Genomic DNA, 17,016 nt, shown 5'->3' with positions numbered 1-17,016 from the left:
AGAATATTATAAAAATACGATTAAATGATTATCACCAAACGTAACATATAAATTAAAATCACGTGTATTGGTTGCTTGGTCTTGAAGTTTATGTATTGGCGCACGTCTTACACGCTCGTATTAATATTCGCGCGGTAACGAATATCTATGGTAGTTATATATTATTTTTGAGGTAAGCGCACATTAGATGTGCTTGTGATTTTTTTCAAAAAATGTGTGGTTTTTGTTCTGAATACCTAATTGGCTTAATTCATGCGTGCTTGTTTTACGATTCATTTTGCTGACACGGATTTGTTTGAATGGCTTTTGAAGTAAGGTGTGTGGCTTTGTATGGCGAGAAATGTGAAGTATAAAGGAATTAAGTTGGTAAGTTAATATTCTTGATTTTTGATAGGTACTATTGGTATATATGGCCGTATGCTTATCTTTCCTATAAATATTCATGTGTTAAGTTTTGTACGTAATTTTGATTTTCTGTTATTTTGACGTAGGTATTTGCTTATTCGTGCGTCCTCGTTTTTTGATTCATTGGTCGACGTGGATTTGTTTGAATGGTGCTTTAAGTAAGAAGTGAGTTTTGTGTGGCGAGGGATATGATGTATAAAGTAATTATAAGTTATTAAGTATGTGAGTTAATATTTTTGACTTTTGATGCTTTGTCCTTTTTTCTATTGATATTCTTGTGTTAATATTATATTAAGTTTCGTATATAAAACCAGATGCTGGCTATGTGATTTGTCTGGAAGCTGCAGTTTTAATTACCCTGTTATTGTAGACGATTACGTCATGCGTGATAACTATTCGTATCATTTCTTTCCTTATCAGCCGTGGATGGATCTTAAGGTTAGGTTAATAGTGTATCTTAATAGTGTAACTACTTTTTTTTTACTTTGTTATTGAAAAAAATGATTGATGATCTCATTGTTTGGTTTTTTTTCTTTAATGCCAGATGCGAGGTACTATGATCGTTAGGTACTTTTATTGATTTTTTTTATGGATTTTTTTTTACATAATGATTTGTTTGCATGATATCTTCTTAGTCTGATTGCCTGATGAGTTTCAAGATATTGGCATCATTAGTACGTTGATGTCTGTGAATTTATGTAATTATATTTATTCAAGTTATAGAAATAAATTATTTTATGTATTTAATAACATAATATATAAACTGCGTTTTAATTTTCTACACCGATGTAAAACATTTTAAGTATTTATTAATGTAGAAAGTAGAAATATAATATATTACATGACTATAAAGTTATTTTATGAAAATATCAAATTTCTACAGTTATTTTTTTTTTTTGAATATAATTAAAACCTTATTAATTTTGTTGAAAACTATGGTGTTATGTAAATATTATAGTTTTCTCATCGTTTCTTGTAAGTTTTGCTCGAATATTAGGAAAATTATTAGGAAGTGTCAACTTAAGAACTATCAAGTACCTACCTACCAACTATAGCTATAACTATACATGAAAATACGTTTGATAATACTAGTTAGTATCTACTTACAAGTGTTAAATGTTAGTAGAAGTAGTTAAAAGTTTAATATTTATTCAACATTTCAACGTGATGGAGTTTACAACAATGTTTATCCAGTATGGCAAACAATTAACAGTGTTAAACAATTTTCAATTAAAATTTAAATATGAATCAAAAATAAGTGGAAATAAAACGTGGGAATGCGCTAATAAAACATGCAAGGCCAAATTAGTCTTCAACAAGGACAAAACTTTACTACAAGAAAAATCAGTTTTGGATCATGATCATGAAGCATATTCTACAATTTAATGTCAAGCAGTTAGTAATAATCTCAAACAAAAAATATCTGAAAGCAATATAAACGAAATGCCATCTAAAATAACAAGATTTGAACTTCGCAGTTTAGGAAACGATACACAATCACTGACCAATGATATTTCATATATTCGTAGAAATATATATAATAAAAAAAACAAATACCACCCACCACTTCTCAAGGATATTAATGAAGTACATGAAGTTCTCATAAATATGAATATTATGACTAACAAAAATGTAAACGTTTTGCTAATAAATGATAAGTAAACAAATATAATTATATTTACATGTCTCACAAATTTAAAATACTTATGTTCTATGGAAAAACAATTTATGGACGGAACATTGGTAGTTATTACTAATTCATTAGCATACAAATAATTATAATAATATAAAAATATAATATTATTATAAATCGACAAAATAACTTTGAACACAGGATAACGTGATTTATCTTTATCTTTGGCAGGATGAAAGACGGCTATGAATGTGAGCGTGTATAATATTATATTGTTTCATTGTTTATAATTTTTATAACTTATAAAACAAGTTAACAGTTACATATATTGAATTGTTCCAAAAGTTGAAATGGCTATTTTTTTTAAATGAAACATTTAAATTTTTCAATAACTAATTATATTTAACAAATAATAAGACCTAAATGTAATACCTATATTATTAATAAACAATTTGCCTGTGACATTTTAGTAGATATGTTTATAACTATATATACATTACATTAATTACAGCTTTACTTGTGTCATAGGAGGTAGATCGACATGCAATTACTCGTACAATGTGATGGCATGTCTGAAGAAGCAGCTAGATCTCGACAGGTCAACTTATAACTCATAAGCGTTAAATGGATTGCCCACGATTATATATATGTATATAATATAAATTGTATATATAGTCAATCAAAAGGCTAAAATATGATGCTATTTAAGTATAATTTGTTACATTTAGATTGATAATAATTGTTTCTACTTTAATTATTTTCTCACTAATAAAAAAACTTTTATGAAATAATGTATGCATGTGAATGACTATATAAATTTACAAGCTATACGACTTATAATTGATCATGGTTCAAATCTTAAAAAATAATACATATTATATTCCCCAATAAACGTTAAGAATATTCCTATTCCACACTGTTTATTGTAGCAACCATTGTTGTTGCAAAATTTCAACCGCAGTGACGCAGTTTAACTGTGTAACTCATTTCTAGACGTTTTTAGAAGCCGAAATGATCACTTCATCGAGTTTACATTTTAAGGTGTATACAACTTAAGACACATTTAAACTGATAAATATGATAATACTTTGCACCATATTAAAATATGTCTGCATTTGCTACTAAAGTTACCATTTTAAATAATTAACTGCCTATTCTATACATTTTTTTTAAATGTTTGGTTGCAGACATAAAAACTGAAAAAAATTTTCATGAATAATGTTATAAATTATTACATACTTTAAATGTGTAATGAAATGGTTATCGAAAATAGTTTTAAAAGTGTCGTTTTATTATTAATAAAGATTTTTTCCTTTTCCTACCTACATAGAATGTACAGTAAAAATATTTGATGTACTTTTTTTTTAAATACAAGTTTATATAAAAAATTGCTTTGAATTAACAATTTGAATATAACATTATAAATTATATATAAATAATAAAATAGCAATAAGTACCTACAATGTTATAAATTTCTACTGCTATATATTACTAATATATCTACAATAGTATTTACTTATTAAACATAAAATTGTTTATGAAGGTTATTATTTATATTTTATATTAATAAAAACGGAAACAATATCATTTATAAATAACACAATACAGAATATTACAGAAGACGCTCTATTTATCAACAGGAAATAAATAAGAAATAAATAAATACTCCTTGAGAAACACAAACACATGACGAAGGAACAGTGATTTGTGATTAAACCCCATGCAACTAATCCACTGCTGCAGTGGCGTGGTGAACTAAAAATTTTCCAGAGTCCAGTTACAATTATCAATTAACAAGTTATATTTCAGATCGTTATTGAATACCTATTGAGAATATAAAATTAAATTTACTAGGGGACCCAATAGCTACCACCCACCCCTCTATTTAAGAAAAATCTCAGAGGCGAAGGCCTCTGAAATTACCGTTCGCCACGCCACTACACTGCTGCATAATTGACAAACAAGAGCTAATCCAATTTTGTAGCCTGTAGGAGTTCACAAAAGACATAACCTGCCCAAACGCCCAGAACCTATATTTATGAGAATTACACGGGTTCGAATGTCTTAGAAGTTAGAAGTTAGAAGTCAGCGTAGCATCTAAGTGTCAAGCATATGAAATACAATAATAATTATATTTTTAAATAATACAATAATTCCATATTAAAAATAGCAATGGCCTAACGTATCTACACTAGTACACTTTAAGCATTTGGGAATTCATTAATATACCTAGGTCGTTAAGCTATTGAGTATTCAGTGAATGGTATTGTTGCATGACGAGTTGCATGAACAATCACTAAACATTTATAGAGTCAATAGTGGTCTCTTAAACGTGATTTAGTGGCCCATTATTGGTAAATTACATTTTATTCAACCATCCAATTATTTAATTGTTCATAACAAATCGTCAAATCATATCATCACATCAGCTAAGCTGGGAATCAGCAGCATAGATATTATCTACCAAACCAGGGCATCAGATTTACCGTATGATCATTGTAATAAAATAAATACTTACCCTCGTTGAGTTCATATTCAGTTTCCAACATGTCCAAACTAAATGAGCAGTTATCGGAGGGTTATTGCAGACTCATGACGAGTTGCATGTAAAGGGTAAACACTGGATATACTTATCAGATCTTCTAGAATATTTTTTTTTTAAACAAAAGAGTATATCACAGAAAAGGTTTCCATGAAAAAAAATTTTAGAAAAATCTAGCGGAAAATTTGGAAATTTGGTTTTCAAAAATACAACAGTGACGCAACAGGTTAGGTTAGGATTTTGTATTAATTGATTATAATCGTAATTCACCATACGTAGAATACGTCAAACTTGTAATAACTTTGGTACTTAAGAGTTAAATCATACACTCCGTGGGTTCGTGATGCCTAACCTAACCGCAGGTAGATTGCCTAACTAATAATATACTGCTGTGAACCAGAATTTTTATTCCGGGCAATGGAAAAATTAAGATTAATTTTGTACACCATACACCGAATATTAAATAACGCATTGAACAAAGTTCGAGTCGTATATAGTTTGTACATTTAACAGGTAACGAAGTGCACGGGATCAGCTAGTAACAATATAAAATATCCAGACTGACAAACCGTTTCCACTCAGAATCGTTTTTCGTATACAATGATAAGATATCATTTAATTCAAATTTAATACAATTCATTATACTGTGACCCACTTGTAACCTACTGTAGTAACAATTTCGACGTGTGACGATCGTGTGATTTTGGTTATGTGAACAGAACTGAATAATTTAGGCGGTCGTGTTATATATCGTGGTCCGGCGATCTGGCGGTTAGATTATGTTATGTTACTCTTAAAAATAATTAATACAAAATTAAACAATATAAATTACAATGAAATGCTAGGGATGAGTGCATATGTATGTGTGTGTGTGTATGTGTGTGTGTGTGTACCGGTCGGTGTGGGAGGCTACTCATATTGTCGCAGCGGTCACAATGAGTATTTTCGGATAAATATGTTATTGCCAATAAAATAAAAAATGTAATGGACAAATTTTGGGGTCCTCTTTAAAAGAAATTTAATTATGGTATGAGTTTTGGGCAAACAAAAATAAAAATAAAAACATAAAAAATGTAATTGTAACGAGTGAAGTTCTACTGTGTCCAGTAATTACAGTATTTTTGGGTATGACAGATACCTGGGGGTGCCCACTTGAAAATTCTGCTAAACTAAAACACACGCGTTGAAAACCTACAGAACCCTCCCCCCCAGTTAAAAACCACTCAATGGCCTAAGTTCCTGGGTCAATAACCCCCCCTCCATAGCTATCTAGGTGTGGATCCGCCCACAGAAGTCTGTGACAAATAGGTATTATTAGTTGATATGGTCTGTTACAACGATCTGGCGAGCCAAGGTTTGAAAATTAAATTAAATATTTCCTCATAAATGGTTCATATTATAACCGAAAATGACAAACTCATGTATTAGTTAAGCATAGTTCTAAAATATATTATTGACGAATACTAAAAAGTGTCATCATTAATATTGAATAATTATTGAATTAATTATATTCAATGCACATATGTACCTATATTGCCTATACAATACGCCGTGCAACTAATTTGTTATCCAGAGTAGTGTACAAAATATATAATACGGGTAGGTATCAGGGCTTGAAATTTCCCGGAATTTTGGGGAACCTATAATCGGTTACCATTATTTTAAACCTATTTGTACTCCCGGTTATCAGTTACCGGTTACCGTGACAATTTTTCAGCTAACGTAAAACGTTATAATAACGTAATATGTTTTAACCGGTTAAGAACCAATTACCTGTAATTATAAATAATGACTACCGTTACGTATGAACTATAATAATATTATTACACTTACATTTAATGCAGTTTACTTTTGAGCCATTTAATATTATTTGTACTATTTTCTACGTTTTTATCAAAATCTATCTGGAATACAAAAATACTAAAAAATCGGTGGGATTGGGTTTTGAAAATATCACGGTCGTTGAGAAAAAAAAAACAAAAAATCAACACTAGATCCAAGCAAAATTTCTTGCGTAAAAAATTAATATTCGTAGGTATGTAGGTACTATCATACAAAAACGAATTATAGATAGTAAGCGTTTTCTATTATATAGACGCATACCAATGAAAAGTATGACAAAGTATTCATTTTGGAGCAATTAATTTCAATTTTCTGATCGCAAATTTGTTTGCATTTCAATGACTTATCAACGACATATACAAAAATTCCGCATTGGTAATTTCCTTGATTTCTTATTTGACCAAAACCTCGAATGCATTTTGTTTTGAGTTTAATAATAATTTTTCAATAAAAATAAATTATAATTGGTTTCAAATTTGAAGACGCTACCTCCTCACATTCACAGCTTAGGTATTAGAGGTGGATGATAAAAAATAATTGAGTAAATATTATATACGTACAGATAAGATGTTATTGGAAAGGTCCCACCATTTTTTGAACCACCATTTATTTTATACGAATTTTTGAAAAAGTGCCGCTAACTTCACACCAACCTTTCTGTCATCATGAATAAAATATTTAAAATAAAGTATATAGTTTTTAAATTGAATACCTAGAAGTTACAATAAGCCATCTACAATTATTCCTATTACTTAGGAGATACATAAATAAAATTTTAAACTGTCCGTAAATAAGTTTAAATTTTTTGAAAATTGTATTAAGTATAGAAAATGCTAATAGAAACCATCGAAAATCAGCGAATCCAAGTGAAAATCTCAGTGTGTATCTACGACCATTTGTTTAATTAACATTTAGAGTTACACCAAAAACCAAAGTTCATTTTCTCAATTTTTCCGGTGTTTTTGAAAACTATTGTGAATATTGAACTCCTGAAGCACCAATTAGATTCACTTTCCCATCCAGCAAGTTACTGGTGAAGAAAATCAAAGCTGTTTACTGCACCAAATCGTGATGACAGACACAAAAACAAATTATTAAATTAAAATATTAAAAATAAATATCTATTCTCCGCTCAGAATCTACAAATAGCTAATAATGTTTAGAATATAAGATTTACATCTTTTAAAAAAATCTATTTCTTATACATATTAATATAATTTATAATTTATTATTGAGTCTTGGCAATCAATGATAAATAAAAAATATTTTTTCAAGTATATTAGATTTTAAGTGGAGCAACCATTGTATTGATTTTCCATTTCTTTCATCAGTATCTCGTTCGCTGAAGAAGTGAATTTAGTTGGTGCATTTGAGAGGTCATAATTCCAATAGTTTTCCAAAAAGTCGGGAAAAAAGCATACAAATTAAGGAAAAACGGGAATTTTTATACAAAATCGATTTTATTGAAATAGAATTTTCTACTCGATAAAAATGTTGCTTTGTTTTAAACTGTTTACGGACAAGAAAAATCTGAAAAAGCTTGAAAATTTAATACAATAGCTTCTAATATATTGTTACAATAACGTTTGAAAAGTATTAAAAAACCTGCCACAATTTTTTTTTATATGTATCTAAAGTTCAAATTGTGACAAAATATAGAACAAATTATGAAAGTTAGCAAATTATTTTGAATTATTATTATTTAGAATAATTTATAACAATTTTCTTTTTAAATCTAAGTTTTGAAAGTGTAATACAAGATTCATCATAAATTTGTCCACCTTAATAAAAAAGCGGGTAAGATGAATTCGGTATAATGAAATGCACAACGAACTGTGTTGAAAGATATAAAAAACACACATCATTGTAAAATCAATACATTCAACGCTCCGCTCAGAATCCAAAACTTTTTGAATTTCTAACACAAAATAATTGGCAAATTTTTGTAATTTTAATTTTTAACGAATTTTATCGAGATTCTAATGTCAGACGCTCATTGCTCAAAAAAAAATACTGTAGATTTTTAATTATCACTAATAACGACTTATGACGAATATTGTAAATTAAATTAATACAATAATTATATAAATTTATCTAGATAAGTCCGAACACTGACATTAGCCATTAATCGGACTGTTGTTAGATAAATACGTTATCGACACGCCAAAATCATAAAATAGAACTGTCATCTTTCGACAAATGATGCATGCTAATGGAAACGAAATTTCTTGAACTAATATTTTGAAAAACCTATACCCATTAAGTTTAATTTGAAAATTTATATAATGTATAAACATGCACTAACAATTAATAAAATTACGTAACAATTATAAAAATTTCAAAACTCCTAAAAATGCAAAACAAAAGTGTATGTTTTCAATTCTCTGATGTAAGAAACAGATCTTGTACTTGAAAAGTATAACCTATGAGTTTCCAAAACTTACTGCATTTTTCATACAAATCCAGCCACAGATTATAATATAATATTATTATAATCTGTGTCCGGGCCTTAATTATTACACCACTGAACTTGTTTAATAAAAAATACTAGGTAACGAAATCGAAATTTTGTGTATGCGTATTTTAATAATTAGTATAGTTTATGAGTTACTGACGATTTGATTTCACCTATTTTCGCTTCCTTGAGCTTTTATAACTATTATAGAATCGGGCCTGCTGAATACGATAGCGAAATCAGTTGATTTGAAGACCAGAACGAGAGGGGGAATAGGGGGTGTCTCAAATATCAACTGGCGTTACGTCTTAGTCACCAATACTAAATGATATGATGTAATGATGTTATACAAAAAACTGTCTGATGAAAATTAAGATTCTAATGTGTAGAAAACATTTAGATACATTATAAACTAAGATAAATAAATGGAATACAATTGTTTTTTGAATATATAAAGTTTAAATTAAAAAGATTTTTTCAACTAGTATAATATAAAACTGTATACAATATTATTCCAATATAATATCATTTAATGAAAAGTACATATCAAAGTAATGTATAATATGACCATTGGTCTACTATTTTATTATAGTGTTTTACGGTTACTTATAATATTATCAAATTAAGTAAGACTAAGTGGTTTTAGTCAACATGGCATAAAATAATGGCTTAGGTACTAAACTATAGTGTGTTCTGACTTCTGGGTATTATAAAATTGTTTTCGTAATAGGTATTTTCAAATAATTTATCATTTTATATTCAAATATAATGTATTGAGGTATATATTAATATATAATTAACAATTATAGTTGTATCTATATTATTATAAATATCAGATAATATATTTCGTTATATTATCCACGTCTGATTTCTAAGAGTAATACAAAATATTTTTTTTTTTTTTATTATAAAGTTTTTGTTATAATACACAAATACTTTTACATTTTCTTTTGAATTTTTTAAGTATGACCTTAAAAATGAATTCAACACGATATATTTTTAAGAACAAAACAATTATGATAATACAAATATTGACTATAATGAGCATAACATATATTAAATATGTATGGGATGATAGTTAAAGTAAAGTTCTTAAAAAGTATGTTCTTGAAATATTTTACAATATATAATATTTAACAATGATATAATAAATAATTTCAAGGTCTCAATAATCCGATACAAAACTGAGACGTTTGTATTAAAACATATCATAATATACTATATATTATATTGTAATAACTACCATGTATACGTGTTATATGATGGCAATTATACGTAACTAATTTTATATAAATTTAGAAAATTAAATCACCAAAATCGAAAAAGAGTCATATAATAATTTAAGGTAACTTTAAGAATAAAATATAAAAATAGATATATAGTTTGATCATTTGGTTATTTTGTTATACTTACAAAACAAATAACCATAGATACCTTCATAAAAGGTTTACCATGTTTATATTAAAATTGTCTGTAGGTACATGGTACAATTTTAATTAAATATGAGATTAGTATATATCATCACTAAAATGAACTTAAATGATCTTTACTAACATTACGAAATCACCGAACAATGAATCATCGAAAAGATTTCTTTACAAAAACCAATCCCGAAAAACGATTCTGGAGGTTTTCTCCGGAGAGGTAGCAGAACTCGGGTGATAGAGCACCAGATCCGTCTCAAGGATCCGAATCCTGTAGCGCTAAACACTTACGGGTACTGCCGAGAGAAAAACGAGGTGATTTCCGAAATGGTGCGAGACATGGAGGAACAGGGTTTTGTTGAACCCAGCATGGGTTTGCTCCATGGGCTGCACCAGTTGTACTCGTGAAGAAAAAGGATGGCTCACGTAGATTTTGCGCTGACTATCGCCGTCTGAACATGCAGACGGAGTCAGACGCTCACCCTATGCCGGACCTCTATGACATGGTCCGAGGAATGTGTGGAGTGGAGATTTACAGCACCATGGATTTGAAATCAGGATACTGGAAGGTGGGTCTCTCACCAGAGACACGTCCACTCACGGCGTTTAGGACCCAAAGAGGATCATTCCAGTTTAGAGTAATGCCTTTTGGACTTAAAATCGCCCCCGCCACATTCTGTCGCTTGGTAAGCGAAGTCTTCCGTGAGTTAGTTGGTAAATTTGTGTTGGTTTATTTGGATGATATTGTGGTATACTCGGAGAGTCCCGATCAACATCTAAACCACTTGCAGAGAGTCTTGGAGCGACTCCAGTCTTACGGTCTGACGTGCCAACCAAAAAAATGTGCATTCGGGGTGGCACAGATCAAATTCCTAGGTCACGTCGTGGACGGTGAAGGAATGGACCGGGACCGGAGAAACTGATGGCGATTCAGGAATAACTAGTTCCAAAGAAGACAAAAGACGTGTTACGGGTGTTATAGGCGTTTGTGGTTGGTACAGTCAGTTCGTGCCACACTACGCCGAGATTACAGCACCACTCACGAGTCTGTTGTCCAAAGGGACCAAATGGCGTTGGTCAAAAATTGAGCAAAAGGCGTTCCGGAAGTTGAAGGAGTCCTTGGTGTCCCCACTACGGCTCTGGCCTCCTCTTCCGGGTAAGCCATTCAATCTACAGACCGACGCAAGCGTTTTGTGCCGTGCTCTTCCAGCGGGGGGAGAGTGGTGACAGGAAAATCATGTCCTACGCCAGCAAAAAACTCAATCCAGCACAGGGAAGATACTCGGCAATCGCAACGACCACGGTGTCTCCATCGACGTCCGCGAGATGACGACCGACAACCGATCTGGTCGCCGCCGGCGTCACGAGCTGCCGGCCCGGCCAGCGGTGGTGGTGGCAGGCAGCTTTTGCCTGACCATCGTCGACGCAACACGCGCTGATATATATATATTATATTGTATTTCGTTAATAAAACGTGTCTTGCCAAGACGATGTTGTCATTATTTCATCCAACCGTTCCTACACCTACAGTACAATTTAAATTAAATATGAGATTAGTATATTTCATCACTAAAATTAACTTAAATGATATTTAGTAACATTACGAAATCGCCGAACAATGAATCATCGATAAGATTTCTTTACAAAAACCCATCCTGAAAAACGATAAGCGTTTATTCAAAACTCAGTTCATAGTTATATTCAACATAAAATTATTTCTGTATTTTGTATTGTTATTTATTCTGCTCTCTTGTGTATCAAAATAAAGACAATTTATCGAATCAATGACATTTAAATATGAGAATGGTAAATGTCATCACTTAAATATGATTAGGTATTTAATTACATTACTACATCTACAAGGAATGAATCATCGATAAGATTTCTTTATAAAAACCCATCCCGAAAATTGATAAGCGTTAAGGTTTACATATTATTTACTATTCAGATTTGAGAAAATTTATCGAATTAGTGACATTTAAATATGAGAATCGTAAATGTCATCACTTACATACGATTAAGTCTTTAATTACATTACTAGATCTTCAAGGAATGAATCATCGATAAGATTTCTTTATAAAAACCCATCCCGAAATCGATAGGCGTTTATTCAAAACTCAGTTTATATATGTTCAACATTAAAATATTTCTGTATTTTGTATTGTTATATTTTCTGCTCTCTTGTATATCAATATAAAGACAACAATTCATTTTTACACCATTTTTATAACGGTAAGAAATATTGATTTTATTTATATAAGGTGACAATTTGATCCGTTTTTTCATCGGGACATAATATGATCTGTTATGTAAAATATGCTTCGGTTTTCAACATGCAGATTGCTTCAGCTAGCAAAATATCTTTTGAAAATGCTTTTTCTGCAGAGTCAGTTTTATTGGTCGTTAAAAAGTTATTTGATATTTGAATTTAACGATATTAACTTTTAGATATTTTATTAATTTTTGATTTCTGTATAAATGTTATAATTAATAAATTAAAAATTGTAAATTCATTGTAAAATACATTATTTGCTTATTTAATACTGTCGTACGTAAACAATGACATTTTCGAATCTCAAAGGTTATGCTTATTTCAATCATCTTCGAGTAAATTTGTTGTTTAGTGTTAGCTTAGCCTTTGGTGTTAAGTCAACATCTTCAATAAACTAGAATGTTATAAATATAGTCATTGGTAATAATACGTATTACTTAAATAAGACGATTGTCGGATGCTGTGATCACTAAAATCAAAAATATAAATGAGTTAGAAAATGTGTTTAAGTGACTCTAATTTAAAGTGGGATAGGTTATACGTGTAAAAGTGTCTAGATTAATACAACTATTTCAATCGTTAAAGATAATATTTTTTCATTTTTTTTATGTAACCTTAATTATATTTTTGTGTTTATGACACTACTGTGATTATAATTGTACCTACTATACTTTCTATTTTTTTCATAGATGCTATTGATATTACAATGTGTATATTATACAATAATCGTTTATTTATAATATTTAATTTATGATAAATATATTATGATTTTGTTTTTCGTTTATTGATAAAGATTATTTTTAAAAATTGTATTTCAAAAAAAAACTTGCACTTAAATAATATTCATATAAGCAATTACTAGGTGTCTCTGCATAATGTTATATAAAAAATATTTATGATAATTATTATGTGTCTCGATATTTTTTCAATCTAACTTATATACGTGATAAAATTTCAGATAACATGTTTGAGTTTGTCATGAAATTCTCTTAAAAACGACTTCCTTACATTTGCATAACCTTTTTTTAAATTCAATATTATTAAAATTAAAAAATTTAATTTGAAAGTGCTTTTTATGTTGAATTCAAATGAGTAGGATATTAGGCATATGATATGTACTTATATTATGGTAAGAACACACAGATGGGATCGAATCCATTTAATTATTTTATTAAGAATTCTTAATATGTCTGTGCTGATGATCTGTTCCTAAAATTGACTCCATATTTCCGTATGACGTAGAAATTGAGAGTATAATGGGAAATTAAATGAGAATAATTTTTTTTTCAGGTTAAAAGTATACTTAAAAAATAGAAATTATGAAATAATAGGAAACTTTTTAATTCGAAAAAATATTTTTTGTTTAAAAACTAATTTAAATTAAGTGTATGATTTTGCATTTTTATGGCATATACACATTAATTTAGGGTATATTTTGGGTTTCATTAGGAAATTACATTCCTAGCTATAATTATGACCTTTTACTGTTAGCACTTAGAAAACAATATCGTAAATTATACTGCAAAACAGTTTTTTTTGCAAAAAACATACATTTAGATTTTTACGATTATATGTAAAATGAGAATTTTCAATATTTTAAAATATATATTATATATTAATATTGGTACAAATGATATTTCTTTTTACATGTTGAAACAAGTTACGTTCTATACTTAAATTTTTAAATGTAATTCCCATTAGGCACGGATAAAAATATTTAAACCAAACAACGTAATGTTACTGCCTAACATTTCTATTTTTTATAAGACCAACAAGTGACAACTATTATAGTAAACATAAACATTATTGATATTTTTTTATACATCAATAATTAATATTTAAGTTAATGTTTAATATAATTGTTATGATCTCATCGTTTTGTTTTAGACTACCAACGACATGTATCCTTCATCTTCTTCTTCTTCAAAAGATGGAAAACCATCATCCAATCTTCAAAAAGCGTCGGACCAATTGGATTTGGATAAGGCTAAGGCAGGTAGAGAGAAAGCAGAAGCAAACCTTGCGAATTTTTCACCCACGCGGCCCACAATGTGGCAGAAGGATGCCAAGACAACTTTTAAAAAATCACCTAGTCGTCTAAACTAGTTTCTGTATAATTTTAAATTATATTATAATACTCTTTGTATTATATTATTATATTATTTTTTTATTTTATTTTATTTTATTTTATTTTCTTTCTAATAATATTATCGTATTCAAATAAATATAAAGTCAATACTATACGAAATGACTGTATATTTCTAATTATGGCCACCAAAATATCAAATATAGTATATAAATGAAATTGTCTACCAGTACAAAACTATAAGTATCATATTTATTATAGTATTTGTATTAATTTATTTTCCAAAATGTATCACCTTTAGAATTCAAAACATAGATACAGTCTGCTCTCGTCTAAAATTCGAACCATACTCGGAAACTTTGATGCTGGAATTTTGTTCAATTTTATTAATAATTTATATATTTGCAAATTTTAATAACAAACGAATGATTTAATTTGTATTACCTTATTTCCTACTTATATAAATTGAATACGTTTTAAATCATTCGTAACTTATCCAGTGTCCACTAGTAGGCACACCAAAGGCCCGTGGATCAGATTTATAAGGGGGCCCTGTACTGAAAAATTAATTAAGTTTTTTATAAATTTTGACCACATATGATACAGCCGATACGTGCCATACGTGATAAAACACATTGGTGTTTATAAAAATAATCATATCATGGGCCAATACTATATTTCGTTCAAAGAATAAAATTAAAGTTCTTGATTTATAATAAGTTAGAAATTTAAGAATTTTTTTCTGGATCGGAAACATGTATTTTTTTAAAGAATACAAAACACAAATAAATGTATTCAGAATAAGGCTACTGATATTATAAAATTAACCTTGTATTTTACACACTGTGTATTCGTTTTTGGAGCTGAATCAGAATGGTTGGCGTAGGTGTGCAAATCTGATAAACCACGTGGTGATCGTTTTGGTATGTTCTGTGCACCCCGAAAATCCGGAGAATCCGACTACCCCACCCAGCCTATAGCTCTATGCTATGACGTACCAGTAAAGCAAGATTCCATACGTTATACCTTTTTGGGAACACGATTCAGTACGATTTTGATCAAACAGTGGATTGTTAAAATTACCCCAAAAAAAAAAACAAGATCACGTTCGTTTTTCTGTGCAATGTTGCCACTTATTATTTATTATTATCAATTAAATAAAGTTGATGAATACTTGCATAAGTGTCCCCTTCTCCTGCAAGTTGAGTGCACGCAACAATATATATTTCATTCCTTGGAGATGTAGTAATGTAATTAAACATTTAATCATATTTAAGTAATGACATTTACCATTCTCATATTTAAATGTCACTAGTTCGATAATTATTGTTTTTCTTAAATATGAAGAGTTACACTATGATACAATTTTATGCATTTATCGATGTAATTATTAAAATATTATTAAAACAAAAAGAATCTATCATTATAAATATAACCTTTAATTTTATGAAGAACAAAATTAATCCAAGCAATTACATCGATAGACTATAATAATTAAAGTGTAACCAATAAAAAGGAAATATTTCATACATTTGAACTACAAAAAAATTCTTAAACTTTCAACATTTGATTGTATGTTTATAAATAAAAAAGAGTTCAAATAATATACTGAAAATGTTATGGTATAGTTATATGCATATGGCAATCTGTGTGCTAAAACATTTTAATTTGAAAATAAAAAGTGGTTAAATGGATGTCGCTCTGCTGTACAAGTAGGTCACTGTATAATGTATTGTATTAAATATGAATTCAATGATATCTTATCATTGTATACGATAAACGATTCTGAGTGGAAACGGTTTGTCAGTCTGGATATTTTACTACCACTTTAAACTAGTTTTCTAGCCTTTTATTTTAGGATTATGGTAGTCTGTAGGTATGAAAAAAAGTTTCGAAAAATTTAATACAGGGCTTTTAATATAATGTTACAATGTCCTTTGAAAAATACTAAAAATCCATTACATTCAATAGAGAAATGCTTTTATTATATTTAGTTTATTAAAATATAGTTCTTTTGACATATTCTCTTATTATTTTTAATTTTTAATTTAATATAAGTTAAGATTAGTTTAAACCACTGTTATTATATTGTATTTATTATGGCTGGGGTTTAAGCTAAATGCCTGAAACTAAATATCATTAAGCTAACTACGAACATTTTGTAACAACGTACTTCTACTATTTAGTATTTAAATTGTTGAACTGGAAGGCTCCATTACTACGGGTAATGGTTTCCATAGTATGTGACATAATTTTCATAAGGTACCTATTTATTTGATTTGATATTTTACACTTTTTTAAATTTAAACTAATATAAACTTGAAAGACAAAATCAAATTAAAATGTTAAAAGTGGTC

At 28.9% G+C, this 17,016-nt stretch overlaps 1 pseudogene; it reads left to right on the top strand.

The window, feature by feature from the left end:
* The first annotated feature begins 1,572 nt into the window (after nt 1-1,572).
* On the top strand, nt 1,573-2,181 carry LOC132938878 (uncharacterized; annotated as a pseudogene).
* Nucleotides 2,182-17,016: the final 14,835 nt, after the last annotated feature.

Source organism: Metopolophium dirhodum, chromosome 1, assembly GCF_019925205.1.
Source record: "Metopolophium dirhodum isolate CAU chromosome 1, ASM1992520v1, whole genome shotgun sequence".
Lineage (NCBI taxonomy): Eukaryota > Metazoa > Arthropoda > Insecta > Hemiptera > Aphididae > Metopolophium > Metopolophium dirhodum.
Note: the sequence above shows the minus strand (reverse complement) of the source record. Positions and strands in the feature narration are given on the sequence as shown.